We start from the raw sequence: 10,241 nt of genomic DNA on the forward strand, positions 1-10,241 counted from the left end.
TTTCAGTCGGCGTTCTTCCTTAAATAGGCTAAGGGAGTGGGTGGAGCCACAATCGCTGCTGGATCGCCCGATCTGTTCCAAACTAGGAGCATTTCACCCCTGCTCTTCCCCCTCAGAGCTCTCAGGTTGCCTTGATGCTGACCCTGACTCCCACACCCCCTCTTCATCCAATTTGACTGCTGGAAGGGCCGGGGGCCAACAGGCCACAACACCTGGCAACTTTACAACTTGTGGATTTCAATTCCCATGCTGCCTTTTTGTCTTAAAGCCCCCTTCCTTCCTCCCTCCCTCCCTCCCTCCCTCCCTCCCTCCCTTCCTTCCTTTGCCATTTTCGGCTGCATCGTTCTGCGCAGAACCAGTCTTCCTTCTGCCATCGAGATCACAAATTTAAAAGCGTCGTGAAATCAACCTTTGGAGTTCTATAAGGAGAATTTTTGAAGAGTTGGGGAATAACTCTCGCTGCCTCTTTTAGTGCAAACGTTAGATCCTAGCATTGACCTTGTTTCTACCGGGGCTTTACCGGTTGAATAGAATTTCTGCCTGGCTGATGGATAAAGTGTTCGTTTTAGCCTCTTCCTCAATTTCGGTCTCCAGAGGGAATCACAGTTCACTCCGATCCATATCATGAGAAGCTAATAGCTCCCTCGGGTTTTCCTGCTTTTTAAAAATCATGCTGCCCCCCCAACCCCCATCCCCGGCTTTGCATCTTAAAGGAAAGAGGTTTTCATTCTGTTTCCCAGAATTCCCAGCACAGAATTCACGTTCAAAATCTAACGGTTGGAGAGTTTTAGACAATGCAGGAGAACACACGAATAGAAACATTAAAATATATGAGCGATGTTAAAATTGATAGAAGATCATTGGATAATTGGATACTCTCTGTCTAAGCCAATTCTCTTTAAATTGCCAGGTTGCTACCTAATTCCCGTATTTTTCGTTCTGAACATTAATTATTTTCTTTGGATGCTCAGCTGTTTTGATCATATTAAGAGGAGTTTAATCAGGGGTGCTATTCAGCAGGTTCTGACAGGTTCTGGAGAACCAGTAGTGGAAATTTTGAGAAGTTCGGAGAACCAAATACCACCTCTGGCTGGCCCCAGAGTGGGGAGGGAATGGGGATTTTGCAATATCCTTCCCTCAGGAGTGGGGAGGGAATGGGGATTTTGCAATATCCTTCCCCCAGGAATGGGAAGGGAATGGGAATTTTGCAGTATCCTTCCCCTGCCACGCCCACCAAGCCACACCCACAGAACTGGTAGTAAAAAAAAATTAATTCCACCACTGAGTTTAATTTGAGAGCAATTGAATAAGGCATTAATGGAATATGAGCAAAATCAGAGATTGACCGAAGGATCATCATTTTTTCCCCTAATTCCTGCCTTCCCTGTTTAAAAAAAGGAGACGAATTCAGATTTTGTACTCCTGATGGCTGAACCAGTAAAATCCTATTCCCCTGTTTATTAAAAATATATATATGTGTATATTGTTGCTATTTGTTGTGAGTGTTGAAGAATAGCAAAACAGTCTATGCTTGGGATGAACAGCTCAACAGAAAAATAAAAAAGATAACATTTTGACCAAAGTTGCAAAATTAAATAATAGCTTTGGAAGTTCAGAGAAGTGCTTGGAATTAATCCCCTAGAATTTACAAGTTGAGCTTAAAGAGAGACTTTGAAAGGGAACCTTTGCTCAGAACGAAACAAGTTTTGGTTATTTTCTTTAATTAAAAAAATAAAAATCATTTTCTGCCATCCGTAGCTGTGAATGGCTTAGCCTTCAACTGAAAATGGAAATGTTTCTCGGAGACCAAATTCCAACTGCAACTAAATGTTTTCTCCTCCGCTCCCTTTCTCCCCTTTGAAGAAAATTGGGGGGTGGGTCTGAATAACCTTGAATGAAATTTGACAGCCAGAGAAATCATCAAGGCCAGAGGCAAAAATAAGGAGGGAGCTTTGCACAGTGCTGAGCTGGCTTTAAACTATGGTTTAAATGTGGTTGCAGGCTCCTTGCGACGAGGCAGCGCAATGCTGATCTGGGCATCTCATTTTGCAAATGCAAAATTTGCGAGTCTGAACGTTTCCAGTCCTGGGGATGAATATTTAACTGTGTTGAAAAAAATGTATTCTCTGTTGGTTCTTGCATGCAACGGTTTATAAAATATGCATTCTCGGTGTGGGGAGAATTAAGTCTCAAGACGAAGCCTTCTGTTTGCTTTTCCTGCTCCAAACCATCTTCGGATTATTTATTGATTGATCAACCACGTGTCTCTCGGTCTTACCAAAACCTGTCATTTGCAAACTTTTACACGTTTGTTAAAAAATAGCTAATGTTAAACCATCCTGATGCAGAATTCTGGAAAAATCAAAGTATGTTGTTTGAACCTAGATTAGCATAGGATCTCTGTTTACCTTTTTAATCCAATGTGTCCTGTTACTTGCTATGTGTTAGTAGCAATTTTTAAAGGGGTTTGGGGTGCAGTTGAACATTTGCAGGAATCCTGTGCTGTCCATTTCTGATGCAGCTACAGTAGACCTGCTTTAGAAAAAGTTAATGGGCTGTTATTAAATCTTGTGGCTTTCTGGAGGGAGAGAGAGAGAGAGAGAATGCAAGAGAGAGAAGTAGATAGATAGATAGATAGATAGATAGATAGATAGATAGATAGATAGATAGATGATAGATAGATAGATAGATAGATAGATAGATAGATAGATAGATAGCCTGTTTTCCCCAAAATAAGACACCCCCTGATAATAAGCCCAATCGGGCTTTTGAGTGCATGGCAATAAGGTCAAGCGCTTATTTCAGGGTTCAAAAAAAATATAAGACAGGGTCTTATTTTCGGGGAAACATGGTAGGTAGATAGATAGGTAGATCGATAGACAGATAGAAGTAGGTAGGTAGATAAATAGATATAGGAAGATCCCGAAAATAAGACCCTTATATTTTTTTGAACCCTGAAATAAGCACTTGGCCTTATTGCCATGTGCTCAAAAGCCCAATTGGGCTTATTATCAGGGGATGTCTTATTTTGGGGGCAAACAGGGTAGATGATAGTTAGATGATAGACAGACACACAAGTTAGGTAGGTAGGTAAGTAGGAAGATAGACAGTCAGACAAAAAGATAGACACATCTGATCCCCCCTCCCTTTTCCGAAAGAAAGTTCTGTAAAGTCAGTAGATTCAGAACTCATTAAGGTTCCTGCATCATCCTGTGTTGGACAACATCCCTTCCACTTACTTACATTCGTGTTTTGTCAGCTGGTTTACTCAAAGGGGCCTTCCTGGATCTGCCCTCCATCCTCGGGGAGGAGGCCTGGGGAACTCACCTTGGGTGGTCTGGAGCACCTTTGGGATTTATGATGGCAACCCAAGCAATTGGGCAGACTTGCCTTCTGCGGGGAAGAGTTCATCAATTCTGAGTCTGAAATAAATCAAGAGATGGATGCTAATTTTAAAATACAGTTGGGCTGCCTTGGACTTAAATCATCCCTTTCTGTAAACGTGGCAATAGATGCAATGGATCTGCTAGCTGTGGGTTGATGAAAAATGCATGACTTGGAGGAAAGCAGGCAGATGCATTTAATTTTAAAGGCCTCTTTAGGCAGAAGAAGACTTGCACGCTGGCCCCAAACGAAGCTATCATGGTTGCGTTTATTAAATCTGTTAGTAGGCAATTAATAGTCTGTTGGCTCTCGGTCCGGTTCCAAAGTCAAGAAAGAAATTAACTTCTCAACTCCAAATATCTGCATGGTGACATCACTGCTCTTTGTGAATTACAAAAGAAACTCAGAATGGGTCTTTCAGTCGCTTTTCTGCCTGGTTTATAAGAACAAAAGTCTGCTCTACGGCTTCATGATGTGTGTGTCAATCTTTTCAGAATGGGGGTTGGACTAGAAGACCTCCAAGGTTCCTTTCATCTCTGTAAGTTTCCTGCAGTTCGACCCGCTTTCTTTTGCTACGGTGGGTGGGAATCTCTTAATTACTTCATGCTTAATTCCCAACTTTTCTGCTGAAGATTTAAGCATTTGCTAAGGAAATAACAAATTTAGGAAGCATTGGATAATTCTTGAAGCTGACTTTATCAGGATTGATCAGTAAATTCAGCCCGGCATCTCATTTTCCAAGGGTTGCGTCTTGGTATTATATTTGTTAGCATAGGTGCAGTGTTGACAATATTAAATTGTTAAGTGCCTGTCATTATATTTCTCAAGAATCTTTCTCACTTTCTTCTAGCTGCAAAGAGGAACAAATCTCTTCGAAATGCCATCTCTGTGAAAATGCAAGAATGGCTTTTTTTCATTAAAAACAAAAATCTATTACACCAGTCAAAGGTTGCAGGCTTTTCTTATAATATGTAATAAAAAAAAGAGAAATCCAATAAAAACAGTGGAATGCATTTAAAAAAAAATTTTTTTTTAAAGGAAACTAGAAAAACCCTGAGTTAAAACAAAAGGAAGAAATATTTGATCATTCTTTCATATAAGATGAATCGTGCCTTGAAATGTTTTTTTTCTGCAGGAATGGTTAGTTAGTTCCAGCCAGCCAAGATGCTGGGTTGCCCACAGACCTTAATTTTGTCCTTCAGTCTGGTAGTTCAATCCTGCAGGAACAAGAAAATAGCCGTTGCACCCATTTCATTGATTTAAATATTGGTAGACCGAGGCACAACAAAATTGTATTACGGTGGTCATGATTTTTATCAGAATTGATTCCAGGAATTGGAATTGATTCCTTTTGGAGGTGTTTTGTTTTTTGTTTTTTTTTGCAGATTTTTCAGATTTTAACTCCAGATCCACTGCCTTGGACTGTGTGTTTGTGTGTTTCCTCTGTTCTCCCGTCCTAGAAATTGTAAAAATTAATCATGCATCTTCCGCCCACCCTTCCCCGTCCTCCCTGCCCTTAGTTGCAAAGTATGATAATTAGACATCAGAAAAGCTACATAAAGTTTAATGCGGCAGTGGAATACGATGTTAAATTATCTCAGACTGCATCCATTAATTAAAGAAAAGTTCTACCAGAAATAGTTTTTTTCTCCCCTCCTAATCTTTAAAAAGTGTATTGTTCTCTTCCAAACTGACTCTCCAGGAGTAGAAAAAGTAAAGCTGATGAGTAAAATCCTGTCGCGATTATTAGAGGGTAGAACGGCCTTTAACCTTGATGACGATCTGAGCTTTGAAGTTGGGGTGGCTGACCCACCCAGATACAAGTGTCCACCTTGAAGTCGGGGAGAGCCACTATTGAGAAGAGAAGGTGGCCTGAGGACAGTGGGTAGTAGTTGGATACCTCGTTCATGATTCAAGGGCTCCGTCACTGGTGTGGGTGCAGATCAGAGGCGAGGGGGTCTTCTACAGTTCATCTGGATAAGATAAAGATGTTGACTGACTGTCATTTGATGAGAAAATGGTGGTGACCAGACCAGAAAGCAAAGGCTGATGAAGTTTCCAGCACCATGGACAACTCCAAAGAAGCTCTATTTGGGTTGGGTAAGGGAGAAGAAGAGAAGGCTTCCCAGACCATGGCTTGTTGGATTTGTGCGACACTGTAGATCCCTTTCCTTCCTTTTTGGATCAGCCCCTTTATGTGTTTTCTTCACTATTGTGTAAGTGCTACAGATAACATGTGTCCCTAGAAGGATATGGAACACTAAGTTACAACACCCTAGGTTTTGGGGAAGAACTCAGTGAAAAATTAAGCCAATAACAGCTAAAGAACTGTCTATGAGTATAATAATAAACCATCATCATTGATGGAAGAAACAGCATAAAGTTTAAAGTCCCAATAGAAGAGAATGTTATAGCTCAGGGTTGAACTGTGTGGTCCTTGAAGCTCTCTGAGCTTAGTTGTTTTGCAGACATTTCAATATCCAACTACGTAATGTCATCAGTGTGAGGGAGTGTGGGGTTTTCTCCCTGTTTATATACAGTCACTTGCCCTGCTGGTGTGGGTAGAAGCATGGTTTTTTTGGGGGGGGGGTAGTTTCTTCATTTGGTTTTCTACTTGATTGTTTGTCTGGGGTTAATCCCTGCTTATCTGGGTACCGGTTGCCGGCTATTTGTTTTTACAGGAGTTTAGCCATCTTGATCATTTGGAGTAGAACAGAAATATGAATTTTCAGAAGTGCTCACTGATGACGATGTTGTTACCTGGTCAGGTAGTGAAACCTTTGCAGGGAACAACCAAGCTCGGAGAGCACCAAGGACTCCACAACCTTTAAAGTGCCCGATGCATAATCAACTTTATTTTAATGTGCGATGTGCTTTACTTTAATGACAACCTTCACTAAAAGGTGCTGTGAACACCAGGTACCGCGCTTTTAATCTTGCTAAGTGGCTTAATTTTCAGCCCTGTCTTCCTGCGGGGACACACACACACACACACACACACACACACCACGATAGAAATAATCTGTAATTCGATCTCAGTTTGGCTCTAACGTGAGCTGGGAAACGCGACAGGGAGAATCCAAACAAGCTTCAATTTTTCATGGGAATTATGAATTTTTAGGGGCTCGGATCCCCTTCCCTCCCCCTCCCCCTCTTTCTGTCTACCATTCTGTTGAAAGCTGCCCTGCCAGGAAAGGTGAGCGACCTGCGACCTGCCAAAGTGCTTGTTAAGTTTCCATCCTTTTTATTAATGGTGCCCTGGAGGTTTGGAAGGCCGAAGATGGTGTGGGACTATTTAGCATTCAAAGAAAATGTAATGCCTCCTGCCTGTCACAATCCTCCACTCCCTCTCTTTTTTCTCCCCTTTTGCTGTGCTAATTCACAGGCTGGTGGGATTGGGGGTGGGGGGGGTGGGGGAGACAGGCATTCTTTGATCACCTGAGCAGCAAAGAGGTTTGGATGCGGGGGACCAATTAGTGGGAAATGCTCAAGGCATGCAGGCAGCTTCAGAGAGAAGAAGGGGATCCATGCGCTTTGGCATGTGACAGAATCAGAGAATAGCAGAGTTGGAAGGGACCTTGGAGGTCATCTAGTCCAACCCCCTGCCCATGGCAGGAGACCTTATACCATTCCAGACAAGCGGTTGTCCAATCTCTTCTTAAAAGCCTCCAGTGATGGAGCATCCACAAGGCAAGTCAATACAATACAATACAATACAATACAATACAATACAATACAATACAATACAAAATACAAAATACAAAATACAAAATACAAAATACAATAAAAATACAATAAAAATACAATAAAAAATACAATACAGTGCAATGCAATGCAATGCAATACAATACAAAATACAAAATACAATAAAAAATACAATACAATACAATAACAATACAATACAATACAAAACAATACAAAACAATACAAAATACAAAATACAATAAAAATACAATAAAAAATACAATACAGTGCAATGCAATGCAATGCAATACAATACAAAATACAAAATACAATACAAAATACAATGCAATGCAATACAATACAATACAATACAATACAATACAATACAATACAATACAATACAATACAATACAATACAATACAATACAATACAATACAATACAATACAATACAATACAATACAATACAAAATACAAAATACAATAAAAATACAATAAAAATACAATAAAAAATACAATACAGTGCAATGAAATGCAATGCAATGCAATACAATACAAAATACAATAAAAATAAAAATACAATACAATACAGTGCAATACAATGCAATACAATACAATAACAATACAATACAATACAATACAATACAAAACAATACAAAATACAAAATACAATAAAAATACAATAAAAAATACAATACAGTGCAATGCAATGCAATGCAATACAATACAAAATACAAAATACAATAAAAAATACAATACAATACAGTGCAATACAGTGCAATGCAATACAATACAATACAAAATACAAAATACAAAATACAAAATACAATAAAAATACAATACAGTGCAATGCAATGCAATGCAATACAATACAATACAAAATACAATAAAAAATACAATACAATACAGTGCAATGCAATGCAATGCAATACAATACAAAATACAAAATACAATAAAAAATACAATACAATACAATAACAATACAATACAATACAAAACAATACAAAATACAAAATACAATAAAAATACAATAAAAAATACAATACAGTGCAATGCAATGCAATACAATACAAAATACAATACAATACAATACAATACAATACAATACAATACAATACAATACAATACAATACAATACACAAAATACAATAAAAATACAATAAAAATACAATAAAAAATACAATACAGTGCAATGAAATGCAATGCAATGCAATACAATACAAAATACAATAAAAATAAAAATACAATACAATACAGTGCAATACAATGCAATACAATACAATAACAATACAATACAATACAATACAATACAATACAAAACAATACAAAATACAAAATACAATAAAAATACAATAAAAAATACAATACAGTGCAATGCAATGCAATGCAATACAATACAAAATACAAAATACAATAAAAAATACAATACAATACAGTGCAATGCAGTGCAATGCAATACAATACAATACAAAATACAAAATACAAAATACAAAATACAATAAAAATACAATACAGTGCAATGCAATGCAATGCAATACAATACAAAATACAAAATACAATAAAAAATACAATACAATACAGTGCAATACAATACAATACAAAATACAATAAAAAATACAATACAATACAGTGCAATGCAATGCAATGCAATACAATACAAAATACAAAATACAATAAAAAATACAATACAATACAATAACAATACAATACAATACAAAACAATACAAAATACAAAATACAATAAAAATACAATAAAAAATACAATACAGTGCAATGCAATGCAATGCAATACAATACAAAATACAAAATACAATAAAAAATACAATACAATACAATACAATACACAATACAATACAATACAATACAATACAATACAATACAATACAAAATACAAAATACAAAATACAAAATACAATAAAAATACAATAAAAATACAATAAAAAATACAATACAGTGCAATGAAATGCAATGCAATGCAATACAATACAAAATACAATAAAAATAAAAATACAATACAATACAGTGCAATACAATGCAATACAATACAATAACAATACAATACAATACAATACAAAACAATACAAAATACAAAATACAATAAAAATACAATAAAAAATACAATACAGTGCAATGCAATGCAATACAATACAAAATACAAAATACAATAAAAAATACAATACAATACAGTGCAATGCAGTGCAATGCAATACAATACAATACAAAATACAAAATACAAAATACAAAATACAAAATACAATAAAAATACAATACAGTGCAATGCAATGCAATGCAATACAATACAAAATACAAAATACAATAAAAAATACAATACAATACAGTGCAATACAGTGCAATACAATACAATAGAAAATACAATAAAAAATACAAAACAATACAGTGCAATGCAATACAATAACAATACAATACAATACAATACAATACAATACAATACAATACAATACAATACAATACAATACAATACAATACAATACAATACAATACAATACAATACAATACAATACAATACAATACAATACAATACAATACAAAATACAAAATACAAAATACAATAAAAATACAATAAAAATACAATAAAAAATACAATACAGTGCAATGAAATGCAATGCAATACAATACAAAATACAAAATACAATAAAAAATACAATACAATACAGTGCAATACAGTGCAATACAATACAATACAAAATACAATAAAAAATACAATACAATACAGTGCAATACAATGCAATGCAATACAATACAATAACAATACAATACAATAACAATACAATACAATACAATACAATACAATACAATACATTACAAAATACAAAATACAAAATACAATAAAAATACAATAAAAATACAATAAAAAATACAATACAGTGCAATGCAATGCAATGCAATACAATACAAAATACAAAATACAAAATACAATAAAAAATACAATGCAATACAATACAATACAATACAATACAATACAATACAAAATACAATAAAAATACAATAAAAATACAATAAAAAATACAATACAGTGCAATGCAATGCAATACAATACAATACAAAATACAAAATACAATAAAAAATACAATACAATACAGTGCAATGCAATGCAATGCAATACAATACAAAATACAATAAAAATAAAAATACAATACAATACAGTGCAATACA

The 10,241-nt window shown here is 35.5% G+C and overlaps 1 protein-coding gene across 5 annotated transcripts in view; it reads left to right on the top strand.

Annotated features, from left to right (window-relative positions):
- The window catches only part of GPC3 (glypican 3), a 121,116-nt gene that overhangs the window by 67,081 nt on the left and 43,794 nt on the right, over positions 1–10,241 (top strand). Inside the window, exon 1 of one of the 5 annotated variants that reach the window (XM_087877616.1) lies at positions 3,351–3,922. The exons of the other annotated variants lie outside the window; for them this stretch is intronic. The gene's annotated coding sequence lies outside the window, so the exon portion shown is untranslated. Of the gene's footprint in view, positions 1–3,350; positions 3,923–10,241 lie in introns of those variants that run through there. 5 annotated transcript variants of the gene reach the window in all.

Source organism: Pantherophis guttatus, chromosome 12 (assembly GCF_059756535.1).
Source record: "Pantherophis guttatus breed Tessera chromosome 12, ASM5975653v1, whole genome shotgun sequence".
In the NCBI taxonomy this organism is placed as follows: Eukaryota; Metazoa; Chordata; class Lepidosauria; order Squamata; family Colubridae; genus Pantherophis; species Pantherophis guttatus.